The sequence below is a fragment of the Cherax quadricarinatus genome, chromosome 30, assembly GCF_038502225.1.
Source record: "Cherax quadricarinatus isolate ZL_2023a chromosome 30, ASM3850222v1, whole genome shotgun sequence".
Classification (NCBI taxonomy): domain Eukaryota; kingdom Metazoa; phylum Arthropoda; class Malacostraca; order Decapoda; family Parastacidae; genus Cherax; species Cherax quadricarinatus.
Window position 1 is genome coordinate 20,006,117 of NC_091321.1, and position 12,682 is coordinate 20,018,798.

Sequence of the window (12,682 nt, forward strand, 5' to 3'; positions counted from 1 at the left end):
CAGTAATTTGGCCAATTTCACACAAATTTCAAGAGATGCTAATTTCAAAATAGGGTCTGGAATAAACAATGCAGACTTTCCTGGCACTAAAATAACATTTTCTCTGTTCATCAGTCACGTCTCCAGGCCTTTCTTATATTATGCTTGCTTTCCATTTTGAATTTTTATTCACACAAAAAACAAAGATAAAGATAGAGGTTAGAAGATTTACTATCATGCAGACTACTGCATTATTGTAATAATTGTGTAAATAATGTCAACCCATTCGTGACCACATATCAGACTGGCCAGTTGGACACCTATTGGACGGTGACATTATTTGTTTACTCTCGAACATCTGCAAAAATCAAACATTTCCGCTACTTTCAGCTCAATTTCAAGGTACATGTACTATCTGTCCTACAACCACTCAAACTCATATCTATTTCTGTAATATATCTTTCATTCTATCAAATGAGACAAAAAAAAATGAGAATACAACAATAAAAACCATACGAAAATACACTGCAAAGTCGCTGCTGTACACCAAAAACACGATCGCAGTTTTTTTCTCATTAGGCACTGGGTGCTGCAGGATTTTTTTATACAGTGTACACTTACCACACAGACCTATTCTCTCATATGTAGGCCCAAATTTCCCGGTCACAGCTTATCTAAGGGAGCTGAGATCATAGCGACTGACTGTGGCTTCAAAGCCACCTTACCTTTTATGGACAATGTATGGTGTATGTGATTTACACAATGAGAAGCATTTCTTTTATTTGTTGGAACCATGGCTAGGGATAAAAGTGAGCAAGTGATAACAATAAATGGAGAAAAACAAATTGGAATGACTTATGCAGCAAGTAATGCTACCAAAAAGTAGTGGCAGGATGGTGTGGCAACCCCAAAAATTTGAAATTAGGCTAGCTGAAATTAGTGCCGTATTACTGATGGAACCGGATTACCGATTGCCGGATTAGTGATGGCCGACCTGTACTTGTAAATTAATCTGTTGCAGAGACGAAATTCCCAGACCCAAATAGTCAACTTCCACTGGTAGATAGAAAAACTATATCAGAGCTGCCAGATGTAACAATAAGATAGGAAGGGGTATACAGTAACCCTTCTTTAAATCACTGTACACAGAAAAGGCTGTAGTCCAATAAGGTTTTTAACCCTTTGAGGGTTTCGGCCGTACTAGTACGGCTTACGACCCAGGGTTTTTGACGTACTAGTACGCCTAAATTCCAGTGCCTTCAAATCTAATGAGAGAAAGCTGGTAGGCCTACATATGAAAGAATGGGTCTATGTGGTCAGTGTGCGCAGTATACAAAAATCCTGCAGCACACAGTGCGTAATGAGAAAAAAAAAACTTTGACCATGTTTTTGGAATAAAACAGCGACTTTGCACTGTATTTTCATATGGTATTTATTGTAGTATTCTAGTTTTCTTGGTCTCATTTTATAGAATGAAAGACATATTACAGAAATTGAGGTGATATTGACTGGTTTTACAATGGAATTTACCTTGAAATTGAGCGCAAAGTAGCAGAAATGTTCGATTTTTATCAAAGTTCAAAAGTAAACAAATCATGCCAAGCGTCCAATACACGTCAACTGGTGAGTCTAATATTCTTTCACAAGTGCGCTGATATTATTTATACCATTTCTACACTAATGCAGTAGACTGCATAACAGTAAATCTTCTATTTTTTGTAAGAATAAAAATTCAAAGTGGAAAGCCAAAGAAATATAAGAGAGGCCTGGGGATGTGACTAACGAACAGAGAACTTGTTATTTTAGTGCCAGGAATGTCTTTTTTGTTTATTCTGGACCCTATTTGGAAATTGGCATCTTTTGAAATTTGTGTGAAATTGGCAAAATTGCTAAATTCTGACCACTTTATTGGATGGTTGAAATTGGTAAATGGGTGGTTTCTTGTACTCATTCGATAGAAAAAATGGAGTTCTAGCGAAATAGTTATGATTTTTGTCGACTAGTACATTGGAAATGGTCGAAAATAGGGCTCAAAGTGGGCAAAATCGCCGATACGTAAACATCATCAAGACCACTAACTTCGCAAGAGCATAATTCCGTAAGTTTTCCATCAAATTTCATACTTTTGGTGTCATTATGATCGAGAAAAGATTCTCTATCTTTTCGTTAGAAAAAATAATTTTTTTTTTTTTAAATTTGGCCGACCCTGAGAACAAGTTTCGGAGAGGGCCTGTCGATCCTCGAAGGGTTAATTACATGTGCTAAATAACTCAAAACTATCAAATTTGTCTAGCACACTGTCAATGACTCTCTTTGTGAAAGAAAAATGTGTTCTATTACAAAAGAAAGGGTCGAATTATGACCAGTACCCACAGGCCAGTGCCACTTCTGTATCAGTGAATTTATATAAAAAGAAGAAAGTACTGCATTGTTAAAATATTCATAACATATCTCTGATCTGGATTAATTTTTTTTTTAATATTGTTAATGGCAGATGGCATAATCCTTGAGATAACTACTGTAATATAGTGACAAATATTTTTTTACTATTACTTGCTACTACATATATGACAGTCAATACTCATTTTACACATTCAAGAGAGTTCAAACTGGAGCTGACTTGTTAAACCACTCCACTATAAGGCACCAGTCAATGAGTGCACTCAAGACAAGTTGTGTAGCTGAACTAAATATTGCTTGTATCTTTGACTGAATTTAGCAGTCTGTAAGCCACTCAACTGGTGCCAGAATGCCCCACTGAAGTGTGCCTGAGCCACCATTATGGAATATCTATTTTGATAACCCATATCCCTCGCCTCAGAATCTCACACCTATGAAGGTAATGGCACTATAATACCTAATTTTACAAGATTATTATTATTATTATTATTATTATTATTATTATTATTATTATTATTATTATTATTATTATAATCAGAGGGAAGTACTAAACCCATAGGAGTATACAGCACATGTGAGGGGGATGGAGGGTATTTAGGCTCAATTCAGATCCAATTCCATAGATTACGAGTCCCTTACCAGCATCAAGGAACCTCCCTTGAGGGGTAAGTTTACAAGAGAGGAGATGCTCACTGTCCCCAGGTATATCAATTATTAATCAGTTACTGGCCACAGGTAAGTGACAGCAGCTTACAATGAATGGCTTTAAGAGAAAATAAAATTGATATGGGTCTTGGGACACTATGATGTTGCTACCAAAGTTGGGGTAAGAAGTGAAGTTACATATTTTCTTGCTGTGAACAAGGGCAGCATTAAAGGGGGCTTAGGAGACTTCAGCACCCCAAATTCCCTTAGCCTCTCCAATAAAAATAGCAATAATACCACTGCTCAAAACAAGTCTCCTAGCCCTCCTTCCAACAAGACAACTGCCCATAAGCCTCACCCAGAATAGAAATTCTAGTAGTGCCCCTGGATGTGAGGCGACTTGTATCCTGGAGGTGATATACTATTGCAATATTATTATTATAATAAAAAAGAAGAGCTAAGCCACAAGGGCTATACAGCGCTGCAGGGTAGGGAAGGAAGCGAGGGTATTGGATGGCAGAAGGGAGGAGGGATGATCAGTAGGTTACAGAAAACAGCGGGGCAGGGGATAGTACGGGGGTAGAGGGTAGCAAGAGATTGAAGTAGAAAGGGCTGAAGGTATCAGAATTTGTGAAGTAAGTCAGTTGTTGTCAAAAAGTCAATGAGAGAGTCTGGACGAAAGGTGGGTCCATCAGCGAGAAGGGAAGGTAAAGAGAGAGCAGCGGAGCGAAGACGACAACGGAGATAAATTCTGCGTGCTCGTTGATAAAGTGGGCAGTCCAACAGAATGTGGCTGACTGATAATGGAACTTGGCAATTCTCACAGAGAGGAGCAGGGCGCCTCTCCATGAGATATCCATGAGTAAGACGAGTATGGCCAATGCGAAGATGGGAGAGAGTAGTCTCCCAACCTCGACACTGGTGATAAGAAGACGGCCAGTAACCTATACTCGGTTTAATAGATTGAAATTTGTTGCCGAGCATAGTAGACCAACGTTGTTGCCAACGGGTGTGAAGGTGGGAAGATATTGCAGCAAAATAGTCCGTAAATGGAATACCTTTACATGAAACTGGTAGGTTATGTACTGCTGACCGCGCAGCAGTGTCTGCCTGTTCATTGCCCTGTACGTCAACATGACCAGGGACCCAACAAAAAACAATAACTTTATACTTGGTAAAGATGCGGCATAGCCAAAGTTGGATACGGAGGACTAAGGGGTGAGGTGTATCAAATTTCTGTATAGCCTGTAAAGCACTAAGGGAGTCTGAGACAACCACAAATGATGACACAGGCATAGATGCAATACGGATAAGTGCTGTAAGGATGGAATACAATTCAGCAGTAAAAATACTAGCCGAAGATAGTAAATGCCCTTGTACGACGCTGTCCGGAAACACTGCTGCGAATCCTACGCCGTCAGAAGACTTAGAGCCATCTGTGTACACAGCAATGGCATGAGAATGAGAGTGAAAGTGGTCAAGAAAAAGAGAGCGGGAAGCGACCGTAGACAGTTGAGCTTTTGAGCAAGGGAGAGAGAAAGAACAGACTCGAACAGCTGGAACTTCCCAGGGGGGTAGGGAAAAGTGAGATGCTACATGTACATAGAAAGGTGGTAATTGAAGAGAAGACAAGAGCGAATGAAGGCGAAGAGAGAAGGGACGGAGTAAACAGGGGAGGCCAACAAATAAAGAATGTCTACTAATATCAGTGACAATTCTGTAAATGGAAGGATTGCGGAGATCATGAGAGCGTACATAGTAGCGAAGGCAATGGGCATCACGGTGATCGGATAAGGATGGAACGTTTGCTTCTGCATAGAGGCTCTCGACAGGGGAAGAGCGAAAAGCACCAAGGCATAAACGTAATCCTTGGTGATGAATGGGGTTAAGGCTAGAGAGAGTAGCAGATGCCGCTGAATAGATCTGGTCACCATAATCAAGTTTCGATAAAATAAGGGTGGAATGTAGGCGAAGGAGGTTTCGACGATCAGCTCCCCATGAAAGATGAGCAAGGGCTTTAAGAAGGTTCAGCTGGCTGTGACAAGTTGCCTTCAGAGAGGTAATGTGAGGTTTCCAGGATAACCTACGATCAAAGAGGAGGCCCAGAAACTTGACCGTATCACATTCAGGGATACGGGAGCCATAGAGGTACAAAGGATGATCAGAGATGACAGAGCGTCTAGTTTTAGTGCTGGAAAATTTAAACCCACGTGTGGTGGCCCAATTGGAAACACGGTTGACTGCATGCTGGAGAGAAACTGTAATAAGGTGACAGTCAGCGCCTGCACAGGCAATAGAGAAGTCATCAACATAGAGTGATGACCAAATATTTGATGGAAGACTAGAGGCCAAATCATTAATAGCAAGGAGAAAAAGTGTTGTGCTCAGAACACATCCCTGGGGGACACCTTCAGCTTGGATAAAGTCCGGGAGAGCACATTATTAACCCGAACACGGAAATGCCTGTCAGTTAAAAAGTTCTTAACCCTTTGACTGTTTCAGGCCCCTCTCTGAAACTGTCATTCTATGTCGCTCAATTTTTTAAAAAAAAAAAATTATTTTTTCTTATGAAATGATAGAGAATCTTTTCCCGATGGTAATGACACCAAAAGTTCGAAATTTGGTCGAAAACTCATGGAATTATGCTCCCGCGAAGTTAGCGGTCTCGGCGACATATGCGTATCGGCGATTTTGCCGACTTTGAGCCCTATTTTCAGCCAATTCCATTGCTCCAGTTGACCAAACTCATAGCTATTTCTTTTGAACTCCATTTTATCTATCAGCTGAGTACAAGAAACCTCCCATTTACTAATTTGGACTACCCAATATGGTGGTCAGAAATTTGCAATTTGGCCAATTTCATGCAAACTAAAAAAGATGCCAATTTCAAAATAGGGTCCAGAATAAACAAGGTAGACATTCGTGGCACTAAAATAACATATGCTCTGTTCATTAGTCACATCTCTAGGCCCCTCTTAAATTATTATTGCTTTCTATTTTGATTTTTTATTCATACAAAAAAATACAAAATTTACTGTTATGCAGACTACTGTATTATTGTAAAAATGGTATAAATAATATCAGTGCACTAGTGAAAGAATATTGGACTCCCCAGTTGACGTGTATTGGATGTGTGGTGTGATTTATTTACTCCTGAACATTGGTAAAAATCGAACATTTCCGCTACTTTGAGCTCAGTTTCAAGGTCGTTTTCATCGTCAAAGTAATGAAAATCATCTCTATTTCTGTAATATGTTTTCCATTTTATCACCTAAGACCATGAAAACGCGAATACAACGATAAATACTATACGAAAATACACCTCAAAGTCGGCATTTTATTCCAAAAAAAACGATCGTTTTTTTTTTCTCATTACGCAATGTGTGCTGCAGGATTTTTTTTATGTGGTGCACACTAACCACACAGACCCATTCTCTCACATGTGGGCCTACCAGCTTTCTCCCGCTTGATTTGAAGCTGCTAGAATTATTGAGTATATATACGTCAGAAACATTGCCTCGTAAGACGTATTTATACGTCGAAAACAGTCAAAGGGTTAAGGAAGGATGGTAGATTGCCTCGAAGGCCTAAGGAGTGGGCTTGGGCTAAAATATTATACCTCCAAGTTGTGTCATATGCCTTCTCAAGGTCAAAAAATATGGCAGTAACTGAGTGGTTATTCGCAAAGGCATTACGAACATACGTATCCAAGCGTAGTAAGGGGTCTATGGTAGAACGTCCCTTACGAAAGCCATATTGACAAATGGAGAGACTGTTGTGTGTCTCTAAATACCACACTAAACATCTATTTACTAGGCGTTCCATCACTTTGCAAACTGCACTGGTAAGAGCAATGGGACGATAGTGGGAGGTTTCATGTCCCGTAGTGCCTGGTTTGCGGAAAGGGAGAACAATGGCGGATTTCCACAGCTGTGGAAGAACTCCTTGTGACCAAATAAGATTGTAAAGGCATAATAGGACTGCAAGGGCTGACTGATGTAAATGTTGTAGCATACAAATATGAATGTCGTCGGGCCCAGCTGCCGATGATCGGCAAGCTGAGAGTGTTGCCTCCAGTTCTTGAAGTGTAAAAGGCACATTATACTGTTCTTCTCTGAGAGAAGAAAAGTCCAAGGGTGCTAACTCTCTGGCAGACTTTGAGGAAGGAAATGAGGGGCATAGATGGAGTCCCTGAGAAATACGGACCAGATGATTGCCAATTTCATTGGCAACATCTAGTGGGTTTGCTATATCAACACCGGCAACCCGCAGAACAGGAGACGGGTCAGGAGAATATTTACCACACAGTATTCGTACTTTTTCCAGACTGCACTCATAGAGGAAGCAGAGGTGATGGTGGAGACATAATCTCGCCAGCAAGTGCATTTAGCATCACGGATGACATGGCGAGCGATCGCACGCTTCTGCTTAAAATCAAGAAGTCTCTCTGTGGTTCTATTGTACCGGTACCTGCCCCATGCAGCGCGTTTCAAACGTACTGCACGAGCAAAAGCAGGAGACCACCAAGGCACGCATTTCTGAGAATGCCTGCCCGAAGTTTGGGGTATAAAATGAGAAGCTGCGGTTAAAACGGAGGACGAGAAGAGGTGTAAAAGCTCATCGATGGAGGACGAAGAAGGAACCTCTCTAAAAACAGTTAGGTGTGAGTAAAGGTTCCAATTTGCCTGATCAAATTGCCAGCGTGGGATGCGAAGAGGTGGTGAATATGAAGGGGAAGTAAGAATGATTGGGAAATGATCGCTGTCATGTAAGTCCGGAAGAACAGACCAAGTGAAGTCTAATGCAGCGGAGGAAGAGCAGACTGAGAGATCGATGCAAGAGAGAGTGTGAGTCCGAGGATCAAAATGGGTGTGAGTACCTGTATTTAAAACATGGAGGGGGTGGGTGGCAAGAAAAGCCTCTAACTGAATGCCACGGGAATCACAGTGAGACCCCCCCCCCCAGAGGAAATGGTGGGCATTAAAATCACCAAGTAACAGAATCGGTGGTGGTAATGACGAAACAAGAAAGGCAATATCCGGAATAGATAATGCCCGAGAAGGAGAGAGATATAAAGAACAGAGCGTATACCACCTATGCAAGTGGATACGGGCTGCTGTGTAATGCAGCGAAGTACGAACAAATAGCTGATGGTATGGAATATCAGTGCATAGAAGAAGGGCACTTTCATTAAAGGTCCCATCAGGAAAAGCATCTGAAGAATACAATAAATTATAGCCTGAGATGGGAGAGATAAGAGCAGAGTGTAATTTTGGTTCCTGTAAGCAAACACCAACAGGGGAAAACTGGGAGAGTAACATCTGAAGCTCACCCCGATTACCCGAGGCCGCGTATATTCCACTGTAAATAGGCCATGATTGGCAATGATAAAGATACCTGAAATCCGCAGGTAAGGGTTCCTACGGACTAGAGGGGTTAGAAAAGTCCACATGCGGAGGCAGTGGAAAACGTTCATGCAGCGAAGGAACGGTGCGCTGTGAAGAAAGGAGTTGCGCAGATGGAGTAGAGGAGAGAGAAGGAGCGGAGGGTGGATCAGTGTCCATTGATGGTTTGGTCTCTGCAATATATTCAGAGATTGCTTCAAGTGTTTCAGAATTCAGAGATGTCGTATGGGAGACAATATTGGAAATGGTAGGGGGAGGATGAGTAAAGATTGGAACTGTAATGGACTGTACCAAGGTAGGGGGGGGGGCGAAAGGGTAGAGGGAACTGGAGAAGCCTGGAAGGGGACAGAAGAGGCAGAAACCTGGGAGGTGGCAGAAGAGGAAGAAACTTGGGAGGGAACAGGGGAGGAAGGTACAGTACGAGGAGAAGGGTGAACCTCTACACTTGTAACAGAGCCAGTGAGAGGGGGAGAACCAGGTACAGAGACAGGGAAGAGAAAATGAGGAGGTGGAAGATGGGTAGGAGGTGTTAACGGACCTTTTTTTGACTTTTGAGAAGTAGAGGGACGATTGGGAGGAGGTGTCATATGAGATCTCGTCGCTACTGAGGCTTGTGAGAGAGAACACGAAGAAGCGAGATCAGACTGAGACGTTGAAGTAGGGATGTCTGAGCCGAGGACAGCAAAAGAATTAGCTACAGGAGTGACTATGGGAGAGGTAACCACAGAGGTGGGTGCAGAAGATGGGATACCAGAAGTGGGGGGACGTTTTGAAACACGGGAATAAGAAACACGAGGTAGTCTCCCTTGGAGGCGGAGATGAGAAACTGCCATGGCATAAGGGAGACCTTCTGCCTCTATGAGGTAACGGATTTCCCACTCGTTTAAGTAGACTTGACAACGGCGAGAGTACGAAGGGTGAGCCTCATGACAAGGCAAGAGGGAGGTCGATTGCAAGACGTATTTGAATGGTCATCGGCACCACAGACTGGGCATTCGGCGATAGATCTGCAATATTTCGCTGGATGGCCAAATTGCCAGCAATTTCTACACTGTTGTGGTATAGGGATCACCTTTCGAACTTGTAACCGATGTCCTGCTACATAAACTGAGGATGGGAGTTCACGGCTGTCAAAAGTTAAACGAGCCACATTGCTAGGGTATCGTCTCCGCCCGCGGGCAGGAAGAACGTTAAGTGTCTACCTTGAGGATTGGGAGATCTTGGAGTTCCAGCTGTTCAAGAATGTCAGTGCCACATGTCTGGAAATTTTGTTGAACTATGGTATGGGGCAGAATGACGGTACCACTACAAGAATTGAGGGAATGATGCTTTTCAATAGTGACAGGAACAGTATCGATATGGGAAAGACGAGAAAGCTCATGAGCCTGGGTAGCATTCTGTACGGTGATGGTGCGCGTACCACTCTTAAGAGCATGAAAAGAAATATCTTTACCAACATGGCGTAGGAGTGCCTTGCCAATACTGTGGTCAGAAAGATAGGCAGTAGAGGAAGTCGGTCGTAAAGTGAAGAATTTAGTCCATTGTGCAGTCTGAAACTGAGCGTGGAAAGGTAGTGAAGGACGTGTCGATCTTTTCTGAGAAGAACGAGAAGGTGGAGAAGTATCATCAGCAGGTAATTGTCGTTGGCGTTTAGGCGTGGGACCAGAGTTGGTCCGACATGGAACGGGCCGGCAATTCGAAAATTGCCGCACCGTAGAGGGAGAGGCCAGAAGCATAGTCAGAGGAGAGCGAAGGTCAGATAAATCGAAGGAGTCAGTCGAGGCCTCAGTACCTGAAGCGGGTGAGGAAACAGCACCGGCAAGAGGTACAGAAGCATGAGGAGTGTCCGAAGAGTGGTCCAAAGACGAGGCGGGGTCAGAATGGGGTGCGGTATCAAGAAGGGGCCCGGGGGTAGCAGGTTCATGGACTAGGGCTGCCATGGTTAGGTTACTTCTTTCTTTTTGTTTTAAAGAAAAAAAAAGAAAGAAGAAAAGAAAATAAAAATAAAAAAAAGAATAAAAAAAGGGGGGACCGGGGAGGGATAGTTTCTAGGAGGAATGAAAGGGCCAGAAATCTCCCTCTGTGCCCAAGAGGACCTCAGCACCGCAAGTAGCGCAGATGCAGCATGGAACCCATGCCATACCCTACCCATCATGCCAGTAAACCGGCAATCCGGGATAGCAACCTCACATCTGCCGAGCTACCTTGGTGGACAAACAAGAGGGCGGCCGGAAATCCGCCACAAAGCATACCTCCTTCGGCCACCACCCCCGGAATCCGAAAGGTGGCTTCCAGAGATACACCCGTTGCCCGAGAGACACCCAAAGCCACCCTCCGGAATACCGGAGAGGGATCAGGACATCCCCAGGCAATCCAGATTCCACGGCAAACTACGCCACTGCCAAGAACCTCAACGGAATGGGATGGACCCCAGTACCCTTTCCCCTACCTAGGAACTAGCGTGCCTGTGGAAAAAAAAAAAAAAAAGGCCAAAAAGGAAGGGCAAAAGGGAGGGGTGGGGAGGGAGGAGGAGGAAAGGAAAAAGGGGAAGATGGGGAGGATGGGATAGGGAACGGGGGATTGGGGGGTAATTAGGTTCGGTCTGAGGAAGTAGACCGACAGGTCTAATTCCTCAGACCAAGAGCCTCTTCACCACGCCAAGGAGCCCCCCTTGACGAGGACTATTGCAATAGCTTTGAAGATTCTTGCAACTAAGGCAGAAACAAAGTTTGCAATACAAAGCTGCCTCTTATACTTTGTCAACAGCAGTGTGTTCACCATTTTCTACAATTGCTTGCTACCCTATCCCAACTTGTGAACAACATAAACGATAATGCAAGGCAACCAATTTATCTGTTGACCAGACCCAACCTGGCTGGATCTGCCATGTGAGCAAAACCCTTCAACACTCGAGATGTCAATTTCATACCATCCAGGATCATTCATTCACAGAATGATGCAGACAAAATGATAACCATAATTTATTCCAAGTGAAAGGGTATAAATCACAGTAAATTATGACGAAAAGGAAATTCACCTTGTTATTTAGGCCAAAAATAAAAATGGGTTGCTGGGTTCTTAGGCATTGAAGCTGCTAAAACCCCATCATCATATGGGTGGACTAATTAACTGGTACTCAAAGTATAACTATTGCTATAGCAGTGGTCATTCTTAATAACAAAAACTTGCACCTCAGCACTGACAATGGATCCTGAGAAACAGGCAATATTTACTTTATGTCCAGGTGTCTTTTTATTATGTAAATTCTCCAGTATTAAGTATGTTGTGCAATGGAGGTACTGTACTGTATTAATATTTGGTGTCTATGATAAGAGACCTTTATTGTACATATATAATCTAATCTAACAGTGCCTTGTCTAATTTAGCTGAAAATTTTACAGCTGGTCCAGGTTAGCTTAAGGATGGTTGGGTAAACTTGGAATACATTATTAAAGTTTCTTTATACTTCTCAAAAATATAGCTGTTGTCACTGCACAACCCACTTAATAAAAAAAAAATTTACATAATAAATGATATTCTCATTTTGCTATGATCAATAAATAAACAATTTGCACAACAAATAACTAATTTTCCCATGGAATGGATAGCATGATTACTTATAAAGAATAACCATTATTATTATAATCAAAAAGCGCTAAACCACAAGGACTATACAGCGCTGCAGGCCAGAGATAAAGAATAACCAGTTTCTGTCGTGGGAAAGAGAAAGTAACAATGATGTGAGAAACTACCATAAGCTGCCTAGTTGTTACTAGTAGTCTTGCCACTCTCTTCATATTCTGCTTCTCATTCTACAAAATTTGTCAGACTGCCATTCCATGATTAATCTAAACGTAGGTGCATGGGGAAAGAAAACAACACTACACACAACAATCTGCTGTTGCCATATATTTATCCATGACATTAATGAAATACAGTAATTTTTGTTTGATAAACAAATGCATACTAACATGTATAAAAGCAGAAATTGGCAAATGACAATCTTTACCCTCTACAATAGTCGCTGAGGGTAATCAACTCTATGGGGATCAACAGTCTCTGAGGATATTCAACTCTATTGAGATCAGCAACTTGTTTTTCTCATTATAAAAATCATCTGTGTGATGAAAGGCACAGTCATACAGACAGGTATATTTTTCCTCAACATCCCTCATGATGGTGTCAGACATGTTAAGTGATGGAAGAAATCACAATAAAACACATGACTGCAAATTTGAAAAAAAAAAACTGAA

The 12,682-nt window shown here is 42.3% G+C and overlaps 1 protein-coding gene across 1 annotated transcript in view; it reads right to left on the reverse strand.

Moving 5' to 3' along the window:
• The window catches only part of Sgf11 (SAGA associated factor 11kDa), a 128,471-nt gene that overhangs the window by 100,111 nt on the left and 15,678 nt on the right, over window positions 1–12,682 (reverse strand). The window lies entirely within an intron of this gene.